We start from the raw sequence: 26641 nt of genomic DNA on the forward strand, positions 1-26641 counted from the left end.
AACAGTAACTAGTGATGTTTCAGGGAAACTCTGAGTGTGGTGTCCTGGCCAAATGAAGAAAGCACAGTAAAGAGAAGGGGGCAATCAGCTGTGTGAAATACTCCTAGTAGCCAAGTATTATGAGGACAGAGAATGAATTGGCCACTGGATTGAACCACATGATAGAGATAAAAACCTGATTGAAGGTTTGAGAGGGACTGGGTTGTGAAGGATTGGAAACAAAGATGATAGACAAGTTTTGAAGTGTTTTGCTGCCATAGGATGCAAAATAATGGGTGGTAGCTGGTGACAGAAGTGGGGTCAAGTTCAAAAGAATGGAGAACTCTGTACTCATACTGTTGGTAATCTCTTCCAGACCCATAACTGTAAGTACTATATACATGCATGCACTTTATTGCAAATTATATTCCAGGGAATGAAAACAGAATGCACCAAGGTTTGGATATGAGAGAAATCACGGTGCATTCGGGGAACTGGATGACTGCCATCATTAGCTCAACATGGCTATAGGATGGAGTGAAAGCAGAGATGAGGCCCTTAGTCCAATATCAAGAGGTGCTGAGTCCCTTCAACAACCATGTGAATGAGCTTGCAAGCTGATCTGCCCCCAGTGAGCCTTGAGATTTCTGCTACCCCAGCTGACACCTTGATAGTAGCCTTGTGAGAGTCTGAGAGAGAAGACTCAGCTAAACCACTCCCAGATTCATGACCCAGCTAAGCCATTCCCAGGTTCACATTACACAATCTAAATCCTTTGTTTTTTTGAGTGAATATTTATGTGGCAACAGATAATAAATACACTGTTTCAGAAAAGTCACCTCAGATGGCACTGCAGTGTACAAAATAAAAAGGAGCGAGCCCAGAAGCCATCACTTCAATAAAGAGTCTGCTTGTAGAAATGCAGGTGAGAAGTAAGAGTTGCAGTTACTGTACTTCCCTAAAACCTACTGGAATGATCTTTTCCCTTATACCTTTCTCCATGGCAGTCAGTCCTCACAGTATTTATAGCATTCCTCTAGGCCAGCCTAATTTCAGTCCTAATACCTCTTACACTGAACATTTCACTATAGTTAAGTCTATTCTTTGCACTTCTATCATACAAAATACCCTGTGGCCCAGAAAATTCCAGGAAAGATTTCAATTTAATTACTTGGCTGCTTAAAATTCAGCACATCAATTTTAGTACTGTATGTAACTTGAAAGGTAGCACATTACACAATTTGCACCTATCAATATCTTAGTATAGATAACTTTATCAAAATAATAGCAACAGAACCCCGAGAGAATAGAACATGAAACAGACTGCAATTTTTGTTCATGAAAAAAGGGAAGGGAAAAACATACTTGCTCCAGTGTTTAGGGCCTGGCACATTGTTGGTGCTGAGTGAATATTGAATGAATCAACAACTGGAATATTAAAGCTGGAATGATGAGACTCTTATATTCAGGGAAGAATATGAGGACTTGGAAAGTTTGGAGGAGGCTGGGATAATAGTGGAAGAAGAAAATGAGACACAGAAGAGGAATATAGGAGGAGGTACCATAAATGACTACCGGCTTCTAGATCTATCCATGCTTAATTGTTAGGGGGAAAAAAGAGACATTGTGATAAAGCCAAAGATTAATTTATTGTTTAGAGGGCCTGGGGCAGTGTCTTCTATTGCATAGGGGGGAAATAGGTTATATTGTTCCTTAGAAATTCAGGCAGTGGCAATAGATATAGTTTCTAGAGAAATATCACTTAACCTAATCTTCCTATATCAGGAAAAGTGCAATTGAAAGAGGCTTCCAGCATGTTCTGTGGTTGAGGGTGAAATTCTCTAAAATTTCAGGTCTGTGAAATGAAAAGTATATTTCTTTCCTTTTTAAAATATATTTTTATTTATTGATTTCAGAGAAGAAGGGAGAGGGAGAGAGAGATAGAACCATCTATGATGAGAGAGAATCATTGATTGGCTGCCTCCTGCATGCGGGATGAAGCCGGCATATGCCCTGACCAGGAATCGAACCATGACCTCCTGATTCATAGGTCGACGCTAAACCACTGAGCCATGCCAGCTGGGCAAAGAGAAGTATTTCTTATTTTTATTTCTTTAGTAGATTTGGAGAGTTTTGGTGGTGGGGTTTTACTGAGCTGTCTCTAATATTATACTGTATAGGCTGTGTTAATGGGGACGAGAAGGAATTCTAGAATTATTGTAACAAAAATTCAGCCAATAATGGAATACATTAAGCAATAATGTCAAGAATAATTAAATATTTTGTATTTCTTATTTCTAACTATATAATTTTCATTTCTGCTTAATTTTAGGATATGCAAGGCATGATTTAACTGTGAGTTTAATTTTACTACTATCATATTTTGGATATGAGAGTAGTAAAGAGAAGGATAAAGATGAGGATTTAATCTATATTTCTTCCAAATTTTATTTTTTTATTAGATTTTCACTTCAATGTACAAATTGGTGATGCCATTTATTTTAACCTTAAGATTAAACAAATATGTTGAACATCATATTTATGATATTAGAATTAATGTGCTTTTTGTCCTGTTTCTAAATAAAATGGAGAATATAATCATTCTGGGATCAGACTTTTTTTTTTTTTTTACAGCAGTGTAGTATTCCTTTGTGTAGATGTACCATAGTTTTCTAATCCATTAATCTGCTGATGGGCACTAGGCTGTTTCCAAATCTTAGCTATTGTAAATTGTGCTGCTATGAACATAGGGGTGCATATATCCTTTCTGATAGGTGTTTCTGTTTTTCTTGGGATATATTCCTAGAAGTGATATTACTAGGCTAAATGGCAGTTCAATTTTTAATTTTTTGAGGAAATGCCATACTGTTTTCCATAATGGCTGCACCAGTCTGCATTCCCACCAGCAGTGCACGAGGGTTCCTTTTTCTCCTCATCCTCTCCAGCACTTGTCCTTTGTTGATTGGTTGATGATAGCCATTTTGGCAGGTGTGAGATGGTACCTCACTGTTGTTTTGATTAGAATCTCTCAGATGATTAGTGACTTTGAGCATGTTTTCATATGTCTCTTAGCTTTCTGTATGTCCTCTTTTGAAAAGTGTCTATTTAGGTCCTTTGCCTATTTTTTGATTGTATTGTTTATCTTCCTTTTGTTAAGTTGTATGCATTCCCTGTAAAATTTAGAGATTAAACCCTCATCTGAGATAACATTGGAAAATATATCCTCCCATGGAGTGGGCTTTCTTGTTGTTTTGTTAATGATTTCTTTTGCTGTGCAGATGCTTTTTATTTTGATGTAGTCCCATTTTTTTTCTCCTTAGTTCCCATTGCTTTAGGAGCTATATTGGTAAAGATATTGCTACAATGAATGTATGCTATTTTGGTGCCTATGGCTTCTTTTAAGATTTTTATAGTTTCCCATCTTATGTTTAAGTCCTTTATCTATTTTGAGTTTATTTTTGTGTATGGTGTAAGTTGGTGGTCTAGTTTCATTTTTTTGCAAGTATCTGTCCAATTTTCCCAACACCATTTATTTAAGAGAGTGTCTTGACTCCATTTTATGCTCTTGCCTCCTTTGTCAAATATTAATTGAACATAATGGCTTGTGTCAATTTCTGGATTCTCTGTTCTGTTCCATTGGCCTACATGTCTGTTCTTGTGCCAGTACCAGGCAGTTTTGAGAACAGTGGCTTTGTAGTATAGCTAAATATCTGGTGTTGTGATCCCTCCAACATTGTTCTTCTTTCTTAAGATTGCTACAGCTATTCGGGGTCTTTTTTATTCCAGATGATTTTTTGGAAAGTTTGTTCTAGGTCTTTGAAGTATTCCATTGGTATTTTATTTTTATTTTAAAAATTTTTTTAATATATTTTATTGATTTTTTACAGAGAGAAGAAGGGAGAGGGATAAAGAGTTAGAAACATTGATGAGAGAGAAACATCAATCAGCTGCCTTCTACACACCCCCTACTGGGGATGTGCCCACAACCAAGGTACATGCCTTTGGCCAGAATTGAACCTGGGACCTTTCAGTCTGCAGGCCGATGCTCTATCCACTGAGTCAAACCAGTCAGGGCTCCATTGGTATTTTAATAGGGATTGCATTGAATTTATAGATTGCTTTGGGTAGTATGGTCATTTTAATGATGTTGATTCTACCTATCCATGAACATGGTATATTCTTCCATTTGTTCATGTCTTCCTCTATTGCTTTTTTCAGAATCCTGAAACTTTCTGAGTCCAGGTCCTTTATCTTCTTGGTTAAATTTATTCCTAGGTATCTTCTTCTTATTATTATTATTTGTTGTTGTTGTTGTTGTTGCAATGATAAATGGGATTGCTTTTTTACTTTCTCTTTCTGAGAGTTTATTATTGGTGCATAGAAAAGCCATAAACTTCTGGGTGTTAATTTTGTATCTTGCTACATTGCCTAGTAGTTTTTTGATGGAGTCTTTAGGGTTTTCTATTTACAATATCCTGCCATCTGTGAATAAGGACAGTTTTACTTCTTCTTTTCCAGTTTGCATGCCTTTTATTTTCTTCTTCTTGTCTGATTGCAATGGCTAGTACTTCCAGTATTTGTTGAAGAGTGGTGAAAATAGGCATCCCTGTCTTGTTCCTGTTCTTAGGGCAAATGGTTTTAGTTTTTGCCCATTGAGTATGATGTTGGCTGTGGGTTTGTCATATATGGCTTTTATTATGTTGTGGTATGATCCTTCTATTTTCACTTTGCTGAGAGTTTTTATCAAGAAAGGGTGTTGGATTTTGTCAAATGCTTTTTCTGTATCAATGGATATGATTATATGGTGTTTAATCTCTCAGTTTGTTTGTGTGGTGTATCACGTTTATTGATTTGTGGATATTGTACCATCCTTGCATCTCCGGAATAAATCCTACTTTGGTTATGGTGTATGATCTTTCTAATGTAATGCTGGATTCAATTTGCTAGAATTTTGTTGAGAATTTTGGCCTCTATGTTCATGAGAGATATTGGCCTGTAATTCTCTTTCTTTGTATTGTCTTTATCTGGTTTTGGGATTAGGGTAATGCTGGCTTCATAGAAAGAGCTTGGAAGCATTTCTTCCTCTTGAATTTTTTGCAATAGTCTGAGGAAGATAGGCTTTATTTCTTCTTTCACCCCCTCACTCACTCACACCCTCTCCCTCACCTCCATCCTGCCAGCTGCCATCTTCCAAGTCCTCCGGGATCACACTTTCTAAGGTAGAAAGTTTTTATACTGTGTGCTGTATTTGAAATGTAGCTTTCAGTAATTTCTGCTTGGGGAAAACATGACTACATTAACGTTCCACCCTTCACACCACATGCAGTAGTTGTTAGTGAAGTCAACATATTGCTTGACTGTCTTCATTATTACTTTATGACTACTTGTGTTTAACTAATAGCTTTTTTTGTTTGTTTTATCCTTCCAATGTACTGAAACTTCCAGAATATTCAATACAGCTGTTTCATATAATGATACTGCCCCATTAGTTTAATGCATTTGAGCATACATACTAATAGAACAGTCACAAGGAAAATATACTTTATTTTCTTTTCTCTGGTGTTCCTTTTTTAAATAAGAACATTTACCACTAGTGGATGTTACAACTCAAATGCAACCAAAGGAAAAATGTCAGCAAAAGACACAGATGGTCTCATTGGACTCTAGAGGAACTTCTTGTCTATATCAGTGGTACTTTCTCCCTGGTTTATCTACCTGTTTGCACAGCATAAAAAATAATTTTTCAGGTAACACTTCCATAGCTATAAATAACATCAAGACTGTAATATCATATAATGAGCAGATGAAGAGTTTCTTAGCTTAAAAAAATGACCTGCCTAACAGTTTCTACATACACTTGTGGCCCCTTTGTATTAAGAGATTTTCTGCAATGTGTTGCAGCATGCATGTGCAGGTGCATTAGTCATATGAATTGCTGCTTCAGCCATTGTCATACATCACAAATTACAAGGTGGAGTCCACATTTTTTTCTGAAGAGGTGGGAGAATGTTCCTCTCAGACAAATCCTAAATTGGATTTTTTGGACAATAACTGACATTGATAGTTTTGTCTGTAATAGACTTGAAAAACAGTTTTCTTTTTTTCTGCTGTGGAATCTTCCATTTGTTAGAAAGACATGTCAATAAAAGAGTATAAATTCAGGCTCTCCTTTTTGAAATTTAATGTCCATTCAATTTCACTAAAATGTGTTCTGAAATAGGGTTTCTATGTAGATTAACAACATCTTAAAAGAGGAGTATTTTCAGCTTCCAAAGTACAGTTGCAACCAAATACTAACTTTTTAAAAAAGAGTATCAGTGGCTGGGAAAGAGTTGAAACCTACTTAGAGATGTGATTTTAAATCTCTGTATATTGATTTACTAGTATACTCTACTAAATGTGTTTTCTCTTAGTCTTATACTATTAATTATATTTGTCTACTTTTACAGAACAACGAGTAGCCAAAACTTTTAGATGTAAAAACTGTAAAGAGAGAAGTGTAAGACTGATATAACGACACTAATCAACAGATTGCAAATAAACAATATTTAATTCTTTTATACCCTTCTTTGATCTTAAAAGGATTTAATGAAAGTTTTAAAGAGGTATAAAATGCACTAAAATTAATAGATAAGGATAAAACATCTAGAATTAGAAAAGAAATGTGATACTGATATTTTTGGAGTCTTTTAGAAACTCAATATAATCTATGTTGAAGAGGATTGATTATGAAGGAGGTGAAATAGGGAGACTAGTTAATCGAATAGTGTCAGCTAGAAGGGTTGTTATACACAAATGGCAATGCAAATCCTAACATTCATATTCTCTTCTAATCTAGCATGTTTTAGAAAGCTCATTCCTCCTGCTCACTTTACCTAAAACCCATTTGGAAATGTCCTTGTGGTTATAATGGGCTTTTTGAAATGCCCCATTACACCATGGTTCAGGGACTTGCATATATCAAGTACTTAGTAAATGTTAAATATTTTATCCCTAGAATATTTCATTCAAATTGTATGGCACACATCTATATTTTCAACAGAGGATATTATATTCATGAACATTCTGGATTTAGTGTGTCCTTAATAAATCTATAAAACATTTTCATCTTTCCCTGACCAAAAAAAAAAAAAAAAAAGAAAAATATTTTTGTCCTTATTTCAATATAGATACAATTCTTGGTCAGTTGAAATACCTCCTAAATGTCTTCTTAATGAGCAATAAAGTATTATTTATTCTTACTATATCTGAATCTGACTAATTAAGAGTCTAGAAATAATGTTTAGAAATACAAAATGTAAATAAAAGAGAAGATAACTTGATATTTAAACCAGAGGGTACTGTTCTAATTTCAAAAGGCATATTGAATTTAGTTCTTAGTTCAAAGGCAACCCTAAAGCATTCAATAAAAAGAACTTTGAGACCTGAAGCCTTATCTAATCAACTGATTTCTAGAAACTCGTTCCTCATCCCCTTGCATACCCCACCAGTTGTACCAGGCACTTTGTGCTCGGGGTTCTTTTATATTCATTAACTAGAAGCCCAGTGAATGAAATTCGTGCATGGGGCAGGGGGTGGGGGGGTCTCTCAGCCCAGCCTTCACCCTTTCACAATCCAGGACGCCTAGGGGGATGTCCAGCTGCCGGTTTAGTCGAACATCCCTCTCACAATCTGGGACTGCTGGCTCCTAACTGCTCTCCTGCCTGCCTGATTGCCCCTGTTTGCCTGCCTGCCTGATTGCCCCTAACTGCCTCTGCCTGCCTGCCTGATCACCCCTAACTACTCGCCTGCCTGCCTGATCTCCCCTAACCACACGCCTGCCTGCCTGCCTAATTGCCCCTGACCACTCACCTGCCTGCCTGATCACCCCTAACTGCCTCTGCCTCAGCCCCTGCCACCACAGCTTCATCAGGAAGAACATCGGAATGACGTCTGGAAGGTCGTTTGGCTGCCTGGTCTAATTAGCATAATATGCTTTTATTATTATAGATGGTGGACAGACACATAAACTGTAAGTGAGAAATAAACAGGAAATGTGGTCCAGATGGCTGTAGGGGTAACGAAGAGTGAGACTCAAAAAAAGATCCCTTAGATTAGGAGAGATATGAAAGCAGAGGAGGTAATTAAGGAATTTAGAAGAGAAAATTAAGGACCTTGATCACCTTTCCAAGAGGTTATTTGAGAAGACAAAACTGTCTTTCACATTCTGTTTATCTATGTGACAAATGTATAATGGTGTTATAGTTTTCATCCAAATTTGATGTAGTATCAGAATTTAATTCTAGTGAAGAATTTTGTCCAATTATTTCATCTTGGGTTTTCAGTCTGGTTTGTGTTTACACTTTTCCTCCCTTTCTCTTCTTTTCCTTCCTAAATTTATCTGTATATGTTTATTTAATGTATATATATTCATTTAATTAACTTCCAATTATACAAATAATACAAGAATACATTTAATAAATTTTTTTCCTAAGTGGTAGTGATTAAGCAGAAGTCCCCTGTGGAGATGACCTCCCTACTTATCTCCTCACTTCTGACTGTACTACTTTATCACCAGAGTTAATTCCTGCAACTAGTTTATGTTGGTTACTCTCTGTAACCACTCTATGTTTACACTTTTCCTAACATGCTCTTTACAAAGGTAAAATTCTTCCTTGAAAGCATCAGGAGAAGCAAAGTTGATGAGATAAATTCTTCCAACACAATTCTCCTTTGTGAATTTATAGAAATCTGACTGCTGGCTGATTATGTACTGACTAGAGGCCCGGTGCACAAAATTCATGCACAGGAAGGGGGGTGTCCCTCAGGCCAGCCTGCACCCTCTCCAATCTGGGACCTTTCGAGGGATGTCAGACTGCCCGTTTAGGCCCGATCCTACTAGGATCGGGCCTAAACGGGCAGTCTGACATCCCTCTCACAATCCAGTACTGCTGGCTCCCAACTGCTCGCCTGCCTGCCTTCCTGATTGCCCATAACCACTTCTGCCTGCCAGCCTGATCACCCCCTATCCACTCCCCTGCCAGCCTGATTGATGCCTAACTGCTCCCCTGCCAGCTTGATTGCCCCTAAATGCTCTCCCCTGCAGGCCTGGTCACCTCTAACTGCCCTCCCCTGCAGGCCTGGTTGCCCCCAACTTCCCTCCTCTGCCAGCCTGGTCACCCCTAACTGCCCTCCCCTGCAGACATGATCCCCCCCAACTGCCCTCCCTTGCAGGCCTGGTCCCTCCCAACTGCCCTCCCCTGCTGGCCATCTTGTGGCAACCATCTTGTGTCCACATGGGGCCAGCCATCTTGTGTGTTGGAGTGATGGTCAATTGCATATTACTCTTTTATTAGATAGGATGTTTAATTGACATACATTTTTAGACTATTTTTAGTTCTGGTGAGAGAAAACCTTTCTCAGATCACATTTTTATACAGACATAAACCTTGAATAAAAGTATACTGCTTTGACCATTTATATTTATAATACATCAAATATACTTTGACCAAATTTAATTCCATCCATTGCTTATTGAGTTTCTTTGGAGAATTTCCCCATATGTTATTGGACCCACTTTAATTTTTTGACTGCTTTGTAATAATTGTATGACTGATGGAATGAATAATGGACAGGAAGCCTGCTGCAGTGAAAAATATTCCTCCTGTGTTGGTGGTGGGGCATTGAATGATGAGCCTTCTAATTAGCAGTGGATACACACTGCAATGGTATTTTCTCATTGTGCTTTAATTAAATGGAGAGGCTTCTGAGACAACAAGTCATTGTGCTCTAACAATCAAGTAAGCTTCATTTGGAGCATAGTCATGCCTATCTCCCCTTCATTGTGTATAAACAATGTGCTCTGAAACAGAACTTATTTCTGCATGCTTTTTTAATGCTCAGTCAACTCTTTCAAATAAAAATTAAAGGTACAGGGTAGATGCTTGAAATTTCTTTTTACAATCTCCAAAATTTAGTGACGTGTGCCAATAGCAATGCCAAAAGCCAGGAAATGAATGGTGCCCAGTGGTTTTTCCAGAGAGGGAAGCTCTGTGCAGTTCTGATTTGAACTTAGTTCTGAAGTCTTCAAGTAAGCAGACATGATGTTATCTTTGTAAAGTCACCCATTTGCATGCAAACTGTTTCTTGTGTGGGAAATAAGTGAGTGGAGCTATTACCAGAGATTCAGGTATTGTGCATTCAGTTATTATCCACAGTCTAGTTTACAATAAAAAAAGCTTATCTTTAGCATGATGTAAGTGACTGTAACTGGCTTTCATTGATGAAGTGACTGCAAATTATTCTAGTGCTTGTGAGTTGAAAATATGCAGTCATTTATCTATTCTTTTAAATATGTAGCCATGGATCAAATTTTCTAGTAACTTAGAAAATAAGACAGAAGAAGAAAAGATGAATAACATATTCCTATAACAAGTATAAAGAGGGATGGAATGAACATTTGGTACAGTCATGATGACCCAATCAAAAGTAGATAAAGTGTGTACACACATATATACAGATATACATATATGCACATTTATTTACATGCTGATGTAACTAGAATGCAGAGGAAGACTGTCTCATACCATAGTGCCCCATGTGTGTATTCAGTTTGTAATTGTGTAATCTAGGTATAAGTCCCCTCGCTTTTCTGTCCTATGGAGTGTGCTTTCAGTTAGCTTTTTAACTGCAGGGATGATTTTACTATTTCTCCAGCCCAGCCAATGGTCTGCAGTGTTGTCTCTTTATGAGCAGCACTTTCTCCTACATGTCACAAATTTGCATGCTCCCCCAAACTGAATATACTCGGTGGCTCCAATAAGGGTTAAAAATATTGCTACTAAAGACTTTAGGTAGTGGTCCTGAAGCCTAGAAGAGTTGGAGAGCAGAGCAGACTTTTTAAAATTACCTGGGGTATTGAGAAGGGAAGACTTGTATTTCCCTTTACAATGATAGAGTGTTACTAAGAATAAGCTAATTCTTTCCATACTCTGTCCTAGGAAGTTTGAAATTTGGTTTCCTAATCTCTAGGTTGATAAAGATTGGATATCAAAATAAGATAAACACAAACTATAACAACAATGCACAAATCCCACTAATTCCTAGATTTATAGTGTGGTAATGTGAAATTAAAATTAGAAAAGCCATCAAAATTATTTTTAAACTCAAATTTAAATGCCGATCTTGGAGGGGAGAGAGGCTGTTATTGGAAGCCTAAAAATCACGGAAATCTACAACAACACCCAGCAAACAGCTGCAAACCCGAGAACACCAGTCCCCAAGCGGTGCGAACACGTGGATTAGGAGGAGCTCTGCACCCTCTCACAGAAAGGTCAGATTTCGCCTAGCAAAAGGAGAGAGAGAGCTACATAACCAAACAACCGGAGAAGAGAGATCATTGGGAGACAAAGAAACAGCCCGCATATGAAAGAAAAGGAGGCATCACCAGAAAAGGAAGTAAACAAAGTGGAGGCAAGCAACCTGTCAGAGAAAGAATTCAGAGAAATGGTCATAAGGTGGCTGAAAAGAATGGAAGACAAATTCAACAGTATGTGTAAGAACCAAGAGGAAATGAAGAAAAACCAAGAAGAAATGAAAAATGACATCGCTGCTATAAAGAACTCAATAGAAAGCATAAACAGTAGACTAGAAGAAGCAGAGGACCACATCTGTGAGCTAGAAGACAAGGTAGTAAAAAATATCCAAGCAGAGCAGCTTCTAGAAAAAAAAAATTAAAAAGCAGGAGGAGAGCCTAAGGGAACTTTGGGACAAAACGAAACGAAACAATATCCACATAATAGAGGTGCCAGAAGGAGAGGAAACTGAGCAAGGAATAGAAAACCTCTTTGAAGAAATAATGACAGAAAACTTTTCTGATATAGGGAAGAAAAAACTCACAGAAACCCAAGAAGCTCACAGAGTCCCAAGCAAAATGAACCCCAAAAGACCGACACCAAGGCACACTATAATTAAATTGGCAAACACCAGTGACAAAGTAAGAATCTTAAAAGTGGCCAGAGAGAGACAGAAAGTTACCTACAAGGATCCCCCATCAGACTAGCGACTGATTTCTCAACAGAAACACATCAGGCCAGAAGGGAATGGAATGAAATATACAAGGTCATGCAAAGGAAGGGTCTGAATCCAAGAATACTGTACCTAGCAAGGCTATCAATCAAAATTGAAGGTGAAATCAGGAGCTTCACAGACAAAAAAGGACTAAGGGAATTTATTAACACCAAACCAACAATGAAAGAAATGCTAAAGGATCTGCTGTAAAAAAAAGAAATAAGAAGTAAGGAAGGAACACAGGGGTAAAGAATAAAAATGGCAACAAATAAGAACCTATTAATAATAACTTTAAATGTAAATGGATTAAATGCCCCAATCAACGGATTGGATAAGAAAACACGACCCATATATCTGCTGTCTTCAAGAAACTGACCTCAGAAAAAAAGACGCACACAGACTGAGGGTGAAGGGATGGAAATAAGTTTTTTAGCCAAATGGAAATGAAAAAAAAAAAAGCTGGGGTAGCAATACTTATATCTGACAAATTAGATATCAAAGTGAAGGACATAACAAGAGATAAGGAAGGCCACTTGATAATACTGAAGGGAGCAATCCAACAAGAAGAAATAACTCTGGTAACATAATTCACACCCAATACAGGATAACCAAAATATATAAAAAAACTCCTGGAGGATATCAAAGGAGAGATTGACAGCAATACAATCATAATAGAAGACTTTAATACCCCACTATCACCATTGGACAAAACCTCTAAACAAAAATTTGGCAAAGAATCATCCTAAATGACTCATTAGACCAGATGGAATTAATTGACATCTTCAGAACATTTCACCACAAAGCCACAGAATATACATTCTTCTCAAGTGCACATGGGTCATTTTCAAAGATAGACCATATGTTGGGACATAGGCAAAGTCTCTTCAAATTCAAGAAGATAGAAATCATATCAAGCATCTTCTCAGATCACAGTGGCATAAAACTGGAAATCAACTACAATAAAAGCAATCCAAAAAAAATCAAACACCTGGAAACTAAATACCATGCTATTAAACAATGACTGGGTTACCAGAGAGATCAAAGAAGAAATAAAAAACATCATGGCAACAAATGACAATGAAAACACAACAATCCAAAATCTATGGGACACAGCGAAAGCAATCTTGAGAAGAAAGTTCATAGTTCTACAAGCCTACTGTAAAAAACAAGAAACAATTTTAATAAATTACCTAATCCTACAACTCAGAGTTAGAAAGAGAGCAACAAGAAAAGCCCAGTGTAAGCAGAAGGAAGGAAATAATAAAGATCAGAGTAGAGATAAACGACATACAGACCAAAAAAAACAATACAAAAGATCAATAAAACCAAGAGCTGGTTCTTTGAAAGGATAAACAAGATTGATGAACCTCTAGCCAGGCTCACCAAGAAGCAAAGAGAGAGGACCCAAATAAACAAAATCAGAAATGAAAGAGGCAAAATAACAACAGATCCCACAGAAATACAAAGAATTGTTAAAAAATACTATGAACAACCATACTGCAACAAATTGGACAACCTGGAGGAAATGGACATATTTCTAGAAAAATACAACCTTCCAAAACTCAATCAGGAAGAATCTAAACATCTCAATAGGCCAATAACTATGGAAGAAATTGAAGCAGTCATCAAAAAGCTTCCAGCAAATAAAAGCCCAGGGCCAGACGGCTTCACAGGGGAGTTTTACCAAACGTTCAAGGAAGAACTAAAACCTATCCTCCTCAGACTATTCCACGAAATTCAAGAGGAAAGAACACTTCCAAACCCATTCTATGAAGACAGCATCACCCTAATACCAAAATTAGATAAAGCCAACACAATGAAAGACAATTACAGGCCAATATTCCTCATGAACATAGGTGCCAAAATCCTCAACAAAATTCTAGCAAATCAGATCCAGCACTACATCAGAAAGATCATACACCATGACCAAGTAGGATTCATCCCAGGGATGCAAGGATGGTATAATATCTGCAAATCAATAAAGGTGATACATCACATAAACAAATTGAGAGATAAAAACCACATAGTCATATCAATTGATGCAGAAAAAGCATTTGACAAAATCCAACACCCTTTCTTGAAAAAAACTCTCAAAAAGGTGGGAATAGAAAGATCATACCTCAATATAATAAAAGCCTTATATGACAAACCCACAGCCAACATCATACTCAATGGGCAAAAACTAAAACCATTTCCCCTAAGAACAGGAACAAGACAGGGATGCCCACTCTCAACACTCCTGATTGACATAGTACTGGAAGTATTAGCCATTGCAATTAGGCATGAAGAAGAAATAAAAGGCATCTAAATTGGAAAAGAAGAAGTGAAACTCCTTATTTGCAGATGATATGATATTGTACATAAAAAACCTAAAGATTCCATCAAAAAATTATTCAACTTAATAAATGAATTTGGTAATGTAGCAGGATACAAAATTAACACCAAGAAATCTATGGCATTTCTATACACCAATAGTGAACTTGCAGAAAGAGAGACTAAAAAAGCAATCCCATTTACCATCGCACACAAAAAAAATTAAGATACCTAGGAATAAACTTAACTAAGGCGGTAAAAACCTATACGAGGAAAACTACAAGACACTGAAAAAAGAGATAGAGGAAGACATACATAGATTGAAGAACATACCGTGTTCATGGATTGGTAGAATCAACATCATTAAAATGTCCATACTACCCAAAGCAATCTATAGATTGAATGCAATCCCCATTAAAATACCAACGGCATATTTTACAGACCTAGAAAGAACTCTCCAAAAATTCACCTGGAATAAAAAAAGACCCCAAATATCCACAGCAATCCTGAGAAAGAAGAACAAAGTAGGAGGGATCTCAATACCAGATTTCAAGCTGTATTACAAAGCCACTGTTCTCACAACAGCCTGGTACTGGCACAAGAACAGGCATATAGACCAATGGAATAGAATAGAGAACCCAGATATCAACCTAAACCACTATGCTCAATTAATATTTGACAAAGGAGGCATGAACATACAGTGGAATCAAGACAATCTCTTCAACAAATGGTGTTGGGAAAATTGGACAGATACATGCAAAAAAATGAAGCTAGATCACCAACTTACAACATACACAAAAATAAACTCAAAATAAATAAAGGATTTAAACATAAGACAGGAAACCATAAAAATAGTAGAGGAATCCACAGACAGTGAAATCTCAGACATTTGCCAAAGCAATTTCTTCACCAATACTGCTCCTTGGGCAATGGAAGCTAAAGAGAAAATAAACAAATGGGACTACATCAAAATAAAAAGCTATTGCATAGCAAAAGAAATAATCAACAAAACCACAAGAAAGCCCACTGTATGAGAAAACATATTTGTCAATGTTATCACCGATAAAGTTTTAATCTCCAACATTTACAGGGAACTCATACAACCTAATAAAATGAAGATAAATGATCCAATAAAAAAATGGGCAATGGACTTAAATAGATACTTTTCGAAAGAAGACAGAAGGAAAGCCAAGAGACATATGAAAACATGCTGAAAGTCACTAATTTTCTGAGAGATGCAAATCAAAACAACAATGCGGTGCCATCTCATACCTGTCAGAATGGCTATCATCAACAAATCAACAAATGACAAGTGCTGGTGTGGATGTGGAGAAAAAGGAGCCCTTGTGCACTGCTGGTGGGAATGCAGACTGGTGCAGCCACTGTGGAGAACAGTATGGAGTTTCCTCAAAAAACTAAAAATGGAACTCCCATTTGACCCAGTAATCCCACTTCTAGGAATATACCCCAATAAAATAGAAATGCCAATCTGAAAGGATATGTGCACCCTTATGTTCATAGCAGCACAATTCATCATAGCTAAGATTTGCAAACAGCCTAAATGCCCATCAGCAGATGAGTGGATTAGAAAACTATGGTACATCTACACAATGGAATGATGTGCTGCTATAAAAACGAAGGAATTCTTACCGTTTGCAGCAGCATGGATCGAACTGGAGAGCGTTATGCTAAGTGAAATAAGCCAGTCAGAGAAAGATAAATATCACATGATCTCACTCGTTTGTGGAAAATAAAGAACATTATAATCTGATGAACAAAAAGATAGATACAGAGGCAGTAATGTATCGAACAGACTGTCAAATTACAGCAGGAAGGCTGGGGAGTGTTGGGGAAGGGGGGGAAAGAGATCAACTGAAGGACTTGTATGCATGCATATAAGTACAACCAATGGACACAAGACCCTGGGGGGTAGGATGAGGTCATGTGCCAGGGCATAGGGGAGGCTTGGGGAAGATCAATGTTGAAAAAAAAGGACATATATGTACTACTATTTTTCATGCTTTAAACAATAAAATAAATTAAAAAAAGAAATCTTGTAGGAGATAAAAGGAATAAACTCTGATACCACAAAAAAATTAAATGCCTCTGTAAATTATTAAGAGATAATAGACACATGTTAAAAATATTAAATATGGAGGATCCAAGATGGCGGCGTAGGTAAACACCTAAACTGCTGCCTCGCACAACAATTTCAAAACTACAACTAAAAGACAAAACGTCTATCACCCAGAACCATGGGAAAGCTGGCTGAGTGGAAGTTCTACAACTAGAAGGAAAGAGCAAACATCCTTGAGAGGTGCACAAGCGCTGAAAAGCTGAGGTACGGAGGCGCGCGAATCGGTCTGGCGACGGGCGACTGAGAGCGTTGCTTTTTTCAACCCTAAGGGAGACAAGCTCCCGATTATTCCAAACTCCAGTTTCTGGGGAGACGCGGAGGACCCAAACTCCTACGGGGAGAAGCTAGACTGTCTGCTGTGGGGTCGGAACGTGAGGGTGGCTTGCTTGCAGGGTTGCGAGCAGGAATAATTGTTTACTGTGCTGGGGCACAGGATGCGGGGACATGGTAAGAGATGCAGAGCTGGCTAACTGGCAGCCATCACTGTTTGCCACGCCCTAGCCTAGTCATGCCCTGAGACACTGCCCCGCACAATCTATAAACCCACCCAAGCTCCAAGCAGCGGCTTTAGCATATGAATGACCTGCCCTATCACAGCTTAACCTAGCAAACTTACAGCCCTGGTCAGACAGCTCCAAAACCTCCAAACTCCAAGCAAAGAGGAGAAAACTGTAGTTCTCGCTGTAGCGCCTGCTGGGTGGCCTCAGACAGTAGCTGACCTGCAGCCCATTGGAGATCCAGAAGCCAGTGTACCTAGTGGTCAGTGTGAGACACCAGATTTCAACTCCTCACATCCATAAGTGACACATTCAAGAGGCAGACTCAGTGAGCACCAAAGCCCCACTGAAACAAGTCCTGCACCATAAGCGTGTCTCTAGCGCAGCAGTTCTTCCATTATAGACACAGCCAATTGGCCTGGAAGTCAATTCCTGCTGTGTACCGACAGCAATCAAGGCTTAACTACACCAATACTTTGCACTCAGCCCACAAAGGGTGTACCAAGGGCGTCCACCTCAGGTGATTGGGGAGGCTGAGCTACTGGCCCCTATAGGTCACCTACCACACAAAGCCACTCCATCAACACAGGGAAGCAGCAAAATGCGGAGACAAAGAAACATGTCACGAATGAAAGAAATGGAGGAAAGCAAACTACTGGATGACATAGAGTTCAGAACCACATTTATAAGGTTACTCAAGAATCTTCTAAAAACCACTGAGGAACTTAGTGAGACCTTTAAGGATCTTAATGAGAATGCAAAAAAAATGGAAAAGGACCAGTCAGAAATTAAGCATACACTGTCTGAAATAAAGAATATACAGAAACTCAACTGTAGATCAACGTACCCCAAGAATCAAACCAATGATCTGAAATATGAGGAAACAAAAAACACCCAACCAGAAAAACAAAAAGAAAAAAGAATCCAAAAATATGAAGATAATGTAAGGAGCCTCTGGGACAACTTTAAGCGTACCAACATCCGAATTTTTGGGGTGCCAGAAGAAGAGAGAGAGCAAAATATTGAAAACCTATTAGAAGAAATAATGACAGAAAACTTTCCCTTCCTGGTGAAAGAAATAGACTTACAAGTTCAGGAAGCACACAGAACCCCATACAAGAGGAATCCAAAGAGGACCACACCAAGACACATCATAATTAAAATGTCAAGGGCAAAAGACAAAGAGAGAATCTTGAAAGCAGCAAGAGAAAAACGGTTAGTTTCCTACAAGGGAGCACCCATAGGACTGTCAGCTGATTTCTCGGCAGAAACTATGCAGGCCAGAAGGGAGTGGCAAGAAATATTCAAAGTGATGAACAGCAAGAACCTACAACCAAGATTACTCTACCCAGAAAAGCTATCATTCAGAGTTGAAGGTCAGATAAAGAGCTTCACAGATAAGAAAAAGCTAAAGGAGTTCATCACCACCAAACCAGGATTACATGAAATGCTGAAGGGTATTCTTTAAGAAGAGGAAGAAGAAGAAAAAGGTAAAGATAAAAATTATGAACAACAAAATGACATCAAACACATACCTACCAACAAGTGAATCTAAAAATCAAGTGAATAAAAAATCTGAAGAACAGAATGGACTGGTGAATATAATAGAATCAGGGATATAGAAAGGGAGTGGACTGACAATTCTCAGGGGGAAGGGGGTGTGAGGGGTGCGGGAAGAGATTGGACAAAAATCTTACACCTATGGATGAAGACAGTGGTGGGGGGTAAGGGCATGGGGTGGGGTGGGGAATCAGGTGGAGGGGAACTATGGGGGAAAAAAAAAAGAGGAACACCTGTAATAATCTGAACAATAAAGATTTATTTAAAAAATAAAAATAAAAATATTAAATATCACTAAAAAAATAAACACCATTAACCAGCACTCCTATAATTTCCATTATTGGCACTGTTTTCTTATGTATCTTTCCAGGAATACTAGGTTCTTTATATATACAGCCTCTGTTCTCCCTTTTAATTATAAATTATTTTTTTCTCCTAATACTTGGATATAATAAACTGGAGGCCCGTTGCATGAAGATTCGTGCAATAGGACTTCCTTCCCCTGGCTGCAGGCATCGGTTTTCCTCCAGCACCCATGACCCAGGCCTTTGCTCTGACTGCAGAGGAGAAGCCAAGCCTCTTCAGTCTTCAGTCATCTTTAGTCTTCAGTCTTCACTCGGGCTGGAGCCTTCAGTCTTTGCTCCGTGCCTGCATATGCAAATTAACCCCCCCATCTTTGGTGAGTTAATTTGCATACTCACTCCTGATTGGCTGGTGGCTGTTGTGGATGTATGGTAAATTTGCATATTTCTCTTTTATTAGTGTAGATTATACAACCTCACTGGTGTGTAGGTTTTTCTGTCCATGCTATAATGGATCCTAATGGTTTTGCCTATTTGACTAACTTTATCAACTCTCTCAGCAGACTTCACCTGATGGGATTTAGCCTCTTTTTTATCCCTCTATTTTACTTAAGGACACCTTTTTACTCCCCTCAGAGTATGTATAATTACCTCTTAAATGATCCATTTAAAATATTTGCTAATTTCTTTGTCAATCCATTAATTTTAAACTTTCATTTTTCCAAGGAACCAATGTCTCAGACATTTTTATTCCACTACTGACCACTGTCATACAATATTGTGATTATATTTTGCCATATATATATATATATATATATATATATATATATCCATCCATATAGATTGCCTTTAATCAATATCTCTTCAAGACCTCTGTGGGCAAATGTTATGTAAGGGCCAATCCATAACAGACTTTTGCTTCTAATCCCTGGATGGACTTGATAACTTAGGCTGGGCCAATGAATAGCTCCTTTTGCCCATTTTAGTAACAGTAGGAATTGCAAAATACTTTCTCTTTAAAGCATGAGAAGAGTCAGTGTTAACCTGCTGGCTTTTTTATGGAGGATTTTTATGGAGGCCATAGTTCTTACCAGTATTCTCTGATCCCCTTAACCTCACATGTATGGGAGAAAGGGTTAGAAGGGAGAAAAGGAAAGAGTAATGGCTGCAATTTCTCCCACAAGGGTAGCATTCAACCCTATATCTACTTTCTATTTTTTCACAAGCAAGCATAGATAAGAAAATTAAATTCAGTCCTTTGTTTTCTGGTCTTTAGTTTCCTTATCACAATGAATACCCCACCCATTAGTAGAATGGACAAAAAGTATTTGGTTTTGAGTAGCACTCTTCTACCTTTGGAATGAAATAAACTTGGAGGCAGGTGGTGGTAGCAGGATGGAACAAATTTTGGTTCCTACAAGTGGGCAAGGTATTTTGTTAAAAAGTTAAAATTAATCTGGCCTAAAATTATTACACTCTTATTATGTGGCACTGATCATTGACACTTTGATCATCTTTATTTCTAAGCAGAGAATAATTACTTAAAAAAAAAATAACCTGACCCTACCCATAGGTGCTCCCTTGTTTATCTCCATGCAGAGAGAGTGACTTTCTTTTCAAGCATTTTTTTGCTGGCAACTTTCTTTTCTTAATATATTTTATTGATTTTTTTACAGAGAGGGAGAGGGATAGAGAGTTAGAAACATCAATGAGAGAAAAACATCTATCAGCTGCCTCCTGCACACCCCCTAATGGGGATGTGCCTGCAACCAAGGTACATGCCCTTGACCAGAATCAAACCCGGGCACCTTCAGTCCGCAGGCCGACATTCTATCCACTGAGCCAAACAGGTTAGGACTGCTGTCAACTTTCTTAAAATACAGAATAGCTGCATTCCAGGTACTTGTCAGTGAATATAATCTTTAACTCACTGCCATTCAATGCTTATCAGAAGCTCAGCTGGGAGAAACAGTGTTTATGAAAGATTGTCTGAGGGATATGCAGTCTGTCCATTCACCTAGTTACTCTTAAATCTACCTCGCCTAAGCCAGACAGGCAGAAATTCTGGAACACTGGGAATGTTTACTAAATTGTGGAGTGGCATTTGCAATAAGTGTGGTAGAAGGAACAGATCTTTGAAACCCACTGTGCTTAATTACCATGAGGCTGTTGCTAATGATTCTTCACTACATTCCATAGTTTTCTCTTGGTGAGGGCCCCCAGGAAAAATCTGTCTCATGTCAGGTTTCCATGCATGTGCTAGGCGTGAATGTGCTCTCTTTTCAGCTGGCATGTTTAGGTGCACATAAACACTGAATCATAACTGATTGTGCTTTTGCCTTTGAATTATTTGCTGGCAAGTATAAAGCTGAAGTTAGAACCCACTTCCAGAAAGCATGGAAAGTTCCCAACATACACTCTGTGGCCTAATTTTGCATCTGCTCTTACCTTGTTTGATCTGATTCACTTTACCCATTGTTGTAGGTAAATTAGACAGGGCACGGAAAGCCTTCAGAGGGGTCCTGACTAGTGGAATGTGGAAGGCAGTCGTTCCTGGATGAAGAAGAGACATTCCCTTCACTTGTAAAGCAAGATTCTCTGGTCTATAGGTAAATCCACACATAAATAATGTTTCAGAGAAATCTAGATCATATTCCTAAGTCTCACTGATTTGTCACGGTCAGGTTGGCACACAGACATTCTACCTCCAGTGATCTACATTTTCTTCCTTCTGGTCCTCCGGAGGAAAGGGCCTATCTAGGAATTGAAAGAGAGCATGGCAGTGGGGTGGATGAGGAGGACATGGAGTCTAGAGATGATAAGGAGATAGAATTCATAGGGATGATGCTGCTTTCAATGTCCCATTCAGGAATTAAGTAGAAACATCTGAGTTTGAAGATAACCTTCCAGATAAAATATTAGCACTCAGCCACCGAGTGAATGTGTGTGCCAGGCCATTAGTCACACAGATGCCTCGTTCATAGCTTGTGTCAAAATCTGTTACTGATTTTGGCAGCAGCAGGTAAGTCATTCTTTCAAGGAACATGAGTGCATCCTGCAGACATTATAAACCTTAATTTTCACCTAATGTTAAAAGACCTTTTTCTTTTTTCTAAAGCAACAGGTAAAGCAGTATTTTGCAAACTCTGATCTGTGGAGGATGACAAGCATTTTCTTTCATCAGCCTCTGAGGTAATGAGAATGAGATGTGAGGAGTTTTTCATGAAGCTAAAGTTATTTCATTTAAAAGCCTTTTACAGCCTGGCTGGTGTGGTTCAGTTGGTTGGAGTGTCATCCTGTTTACTGATGGGTTGTGGTTTGGTTCCTGGTAACATACCCAAGTTGCAGCCCTATACCCATTTGGGGTGCACAAAGGGAGGCAAGCAAGTGATCTCTCTCTCTGGTCTCTTTCTCCCACCCTTCCTCTCTACAATTAAAAAAATGTCAGTGTTAACTTCTGCAATTATGTACTTTGCACTTTTAGGTGTTCATACCTTATTTCTTTTATGAAACTATGACTAGAGGTCTGGTGCACAAATTCATGCATAGATGGGGTCCAGCCGTCCCACCCTGATGGGGCTGGGCCCACCAGGGGAGGTTGGCTGGCTGGCCCCACCCCGGATCGGTGTGGGGGCTATCGGGGGTGGGGCCAGCTGGGGGAAGGGGCCAGGAGAGGTTGGGGGGGCAATCAGGGCCCTGATGGGGCCGGTTGGCCGCCGCAGTGTGCATCATAGCAACTGGTTATTCTAGTTGTTCTAGTCCTTCCAGCATTCCGGTCGCTTGCCTTTTATATACACTGAGTGGCCAGATTATTATGCATTCAGAGATCATAATAATCTGGCCACTCAGTGTATATATTAGAGGCCCGGTACATGAATTCGTGCATGGTTGGGGTCCGGCCAGCCTGGCCAGGGGGAAGGGACATGGGCGGTTGGCCGGCCTGCTTGTTGGTCGAACTCTTGGTCCAGGGGACAATTTGCATATTAGCCTTTCATTATATAGGATATACACTGAGTGGCCAGATTATTATGCATTCAGAGATCATAATAATCTGACCACTCAGTGTATATAGATAATATACTTTTAATAGATTTTTAAAATAAATGCATCCTATGGTTAAATAATAATAATAGTAATAATAGTAACCTAAGTAAGTCTGTAGGGCTGACAAGTATGGTTGTTCAAGTTGTTTGCAGCATAAAACAGTAAAATTATGTGTGAATTACATGTTTAGTGATTATATTTTGGAAACCACTGACTGAAAGGATGTGGGCTTTCAATCTGCTAGATATATCCTTTCCCCCTATAGTTACAAAGTTTACCTATTGTTTCTGACTAAATACTGCCATTTCATAAAGGATTTCTATGAAAACATTGTGGAGATGAGAAAATAATTACCCACAGATTTGTAAAAATTATGGACATGAGGAAGAAGACAGCTTCTGCAACTCAGGGTCCCAAAGTTCCCAGTTGTCAACAGCAATGCCTCTTTCTCAGGATATTGATTGACATTGAAAGGCACTTGTTAGCTCCTCAAGTTTATTTAATATACCACAGTAGAGTGAAAGACAGGAGGGTTTTGATGTACTATCTGTAGTCCTACTATGTCTTCAGGAAACAAGTTTAGATGATTTTCTCCTAGGTCTCTGATCTTTTTTATAAAGGTATGTTGTTGTATAGATGGTCCCCGTGCTCTCTCACACAGTCTTTGCCATAACCCAGATCCATTTTGTACAACTTTAATGGAATGGGATCAGAGTTACTGAGGGCAAAGAACAAGGGCACTGGACACAAACCAGTGTTTGTCAAGTTTAGAGATTAGGTTCTCAAGGTCATACAGATAACACAGCTAAATTTCACTGCATGATTGCTGCAAGGAAGAGGAAACAGACTTTTTTGTGTCATTGAAGTTTCTGTAAAGCTTCTAATACTAATTCACTATGTTGAAAAGCTGGATAAATACATTTCATCCAGGAATTAGTTTTGCATGGTTGAGTGAGTGCAGGTGATATTTGAAGCAAAAAGATTTTTCATTCCTTCTTTACTAGAATATCAAAAATTTACCCACTGAGGTTCAATATGTGATAGACTTTGTCTTTCTTATAGAATGCAATTTTCTTGTCATAATTCTATAAGAAATCATATTTATAAATAGACATTTTCTGGATGATTCATATATTACTGGATTTGTGGATAACTTCTAAGGTGTGAGATTAAAAAATTAACTTTTAGCAACTAATTTTGTTGAGACATTAATAAGGCATTAAGGTTTGCCTTACCTTCCTCCAAGAACATCACATGGTAAGCCACTTCTTCACCCATGTGCAACTGGGTTTTAAAACAATGTAGATATTTTATAAAAGTGCACTTTACAATGATTTTTAAAAAGACATTTTTAGATATGATGAAATGTAAGTCTAGTCTTATTTGAAATGTCAGTAATGATCTCAGTAAGTTATTTTTGCCTAAAAAATTAAGCATTTGGTAATACTATATATTCTTGTCCCATTAAAGCTTTAAGGAAAAAGGTAGGATACAAAATGTTAAGATTAAATTCTGTTAGTTTTCACAACAATACAAACCTATCTTTTCCCATGTGCTCTCTCTTTCCCTTCTGCCACTTCTCTGCTTAAAATTCTTACCAACTACTTCTTTCACTTTTTTCTCCCCTTTGAATATTTTTTTCACCCAGTCACTCAGATCTCTGTGACTGTAAAGTCTGTATTCTTCCCCTGTGCAGTACTGATTGCAAAGGAGTTTGTTGCCAAGGTGATATATCTATTTCTGGAAACAATTGAGCCTGAATTTTAAAGAAATCTATAAATGAATGATACCTTGAAGCAAAGAGATAACTGTGATTTCCTCATGGGGGTCCTTCTAACATGATGATTTTATTTCCATCAAGAAAAGTCTCACTCAAGAAAACACATCCAGAGAATCTATATAATTTCCAAACAAATGAGATACATACTGGCAGTAGGCAAAGTAAAATTAAAATGGACCACATACCTTTGAGAATAGAAACAAGAAATTGCACTATCTTTTGGCAAATCTTTTACTAATTCTTTGGATAGGATTTCCTCTAGAGTATTTTATACTAGTAAAAGCAGCTTATCAATTTCTTTCAGTAGGCAGAGAAATTAAAATTTTCAGTTTTATTTCATGAATGGAATTGTCCAGCATTCTATAATGTTTATTCAGACTCTCAGAAAAAAAATAGTTTGTTCTGTAAAGCTTAAGTGAAGGACCTTTAGAATTGACAAAATCAAATGAAAAAAGAAAAACCACAATATCTCAACATGACAAACTAAAATAACTTTTAAAATAAATACAATATTTTAAACGTAGGCTGCAGTGGTTAATGTTAGTTTAGAGCACAGCAATGTTGTCCTTTAAATAAATTGCCAAAAGGCAAAGTTAGCACAGCCTTATCAATAATGCTGTTTTAAAATAAGAATCTTTGAAACAGATTTTATAGATGGGTAAATGTATTTTCTCCTCAGCACTTTCCAAAAAATATTTTTTCCTGTCTTTTCTGCTGTCATAAAGTAAAATAGCAAATATAAAAACCATTATTATTTTTCTTTAAAACCTGCTTACCTGGGTTACTATGCTAACATCAATCAAAGTGCTGCTCAGAAAGTACTAAATAGCTATAAACTCTCCCACATGTTTATTCCTTGCAGCAGCATAGAAAATGTGAGCTCATTCCTGCTTGTGTTTTTAGAGTTATGACCTGGTTTATAATGGAATTGGAGAATGAGAGTGTTTTTATATCCATACCCTTACATGTTCTCTAGTTCTAATGCAGTTAAGCACACTGTTCAGTATCATTCTATCATAGTGTCTTCTGAAGTGGGGTCTATGACAACTAGATTTTTTAGGCCTCCTATCGAATGCAAGAATCAGCCAATATCTTTTTGGAATTTCCAGTCAAGATGGGCAAAAAAGGAATTAGAAGTGGAGCAGAGATAGTTTTGTCTCATTGCACCAGTTGATTGCCCTAGTTCCTGGGATCTCATATGTCTTCTTCCATACCACATTCCATCCCTGCCATTTCCCTTCTCTGTGAAATGCAAATGACAAAGAATGAGAGTGTTGTGCTGTCTTGGAGAGCTGATTTTAAAGGATCAACTCTTTTGCTAACACAAAGGCTGGTGACATTCTGGAGAAATTTGATTTCTGAAAATGGCATCTACTAATGCATTAACTCATTGGAGTTTAAACTATGTGGGAGTATTTTATAAATTATAAAGTACATTTACATTGTAAAGTATTACAACTAATACTTTATAACTTTAAAAATTATGAAGTATTAGTTATTTACTTGATACTAAGAGTAGTTTGGTTATATATATATATATATATATATATATATATATATATCCATCAGTTATTTATTTAGTCATTAATGTAACTGGTTAGTTCAATTTTAATAGTGCATTGAAGTAACTTCTGAGTGTTCTCCCACACTTCATTGAAAAGAGTCTAAGTTTTTGAGAGCTTTGTGCAAATCTTTAAAAATACCATGGAACTTTTAGGGATTGTCCATAGGAGAGTGATAGTCATTAAATATCTATTGTTCAAAGGCACTATGTGTTCCTAATAAATATTAAACACAATGCTAATAATACAAACCAATAAAATGTTGGAAACAAACAAGAAAAACAAATAAATAAAGACTTATAGACAGAGACTAACAACAGTAGGGTGGTTATCAGAGTGAAGGAGGGATAATAAACAGTAAAGGTGGGCAAATATATGGTGATGGAAGGTGATAAGACTTAGGGTGATGGCACACAATG

This window comes from Plecotus auritus (assembly GCF_963455305.1).
Source record: "Plecotus auritus genome assembly, chromosome: 1".
NCBI classification, from domain to species: Eukaryota; Metazoa; Chordata; class Mammalia; order Chiroptera; family Vespertilionidae; genus Plecotus; species Plecotus auritus.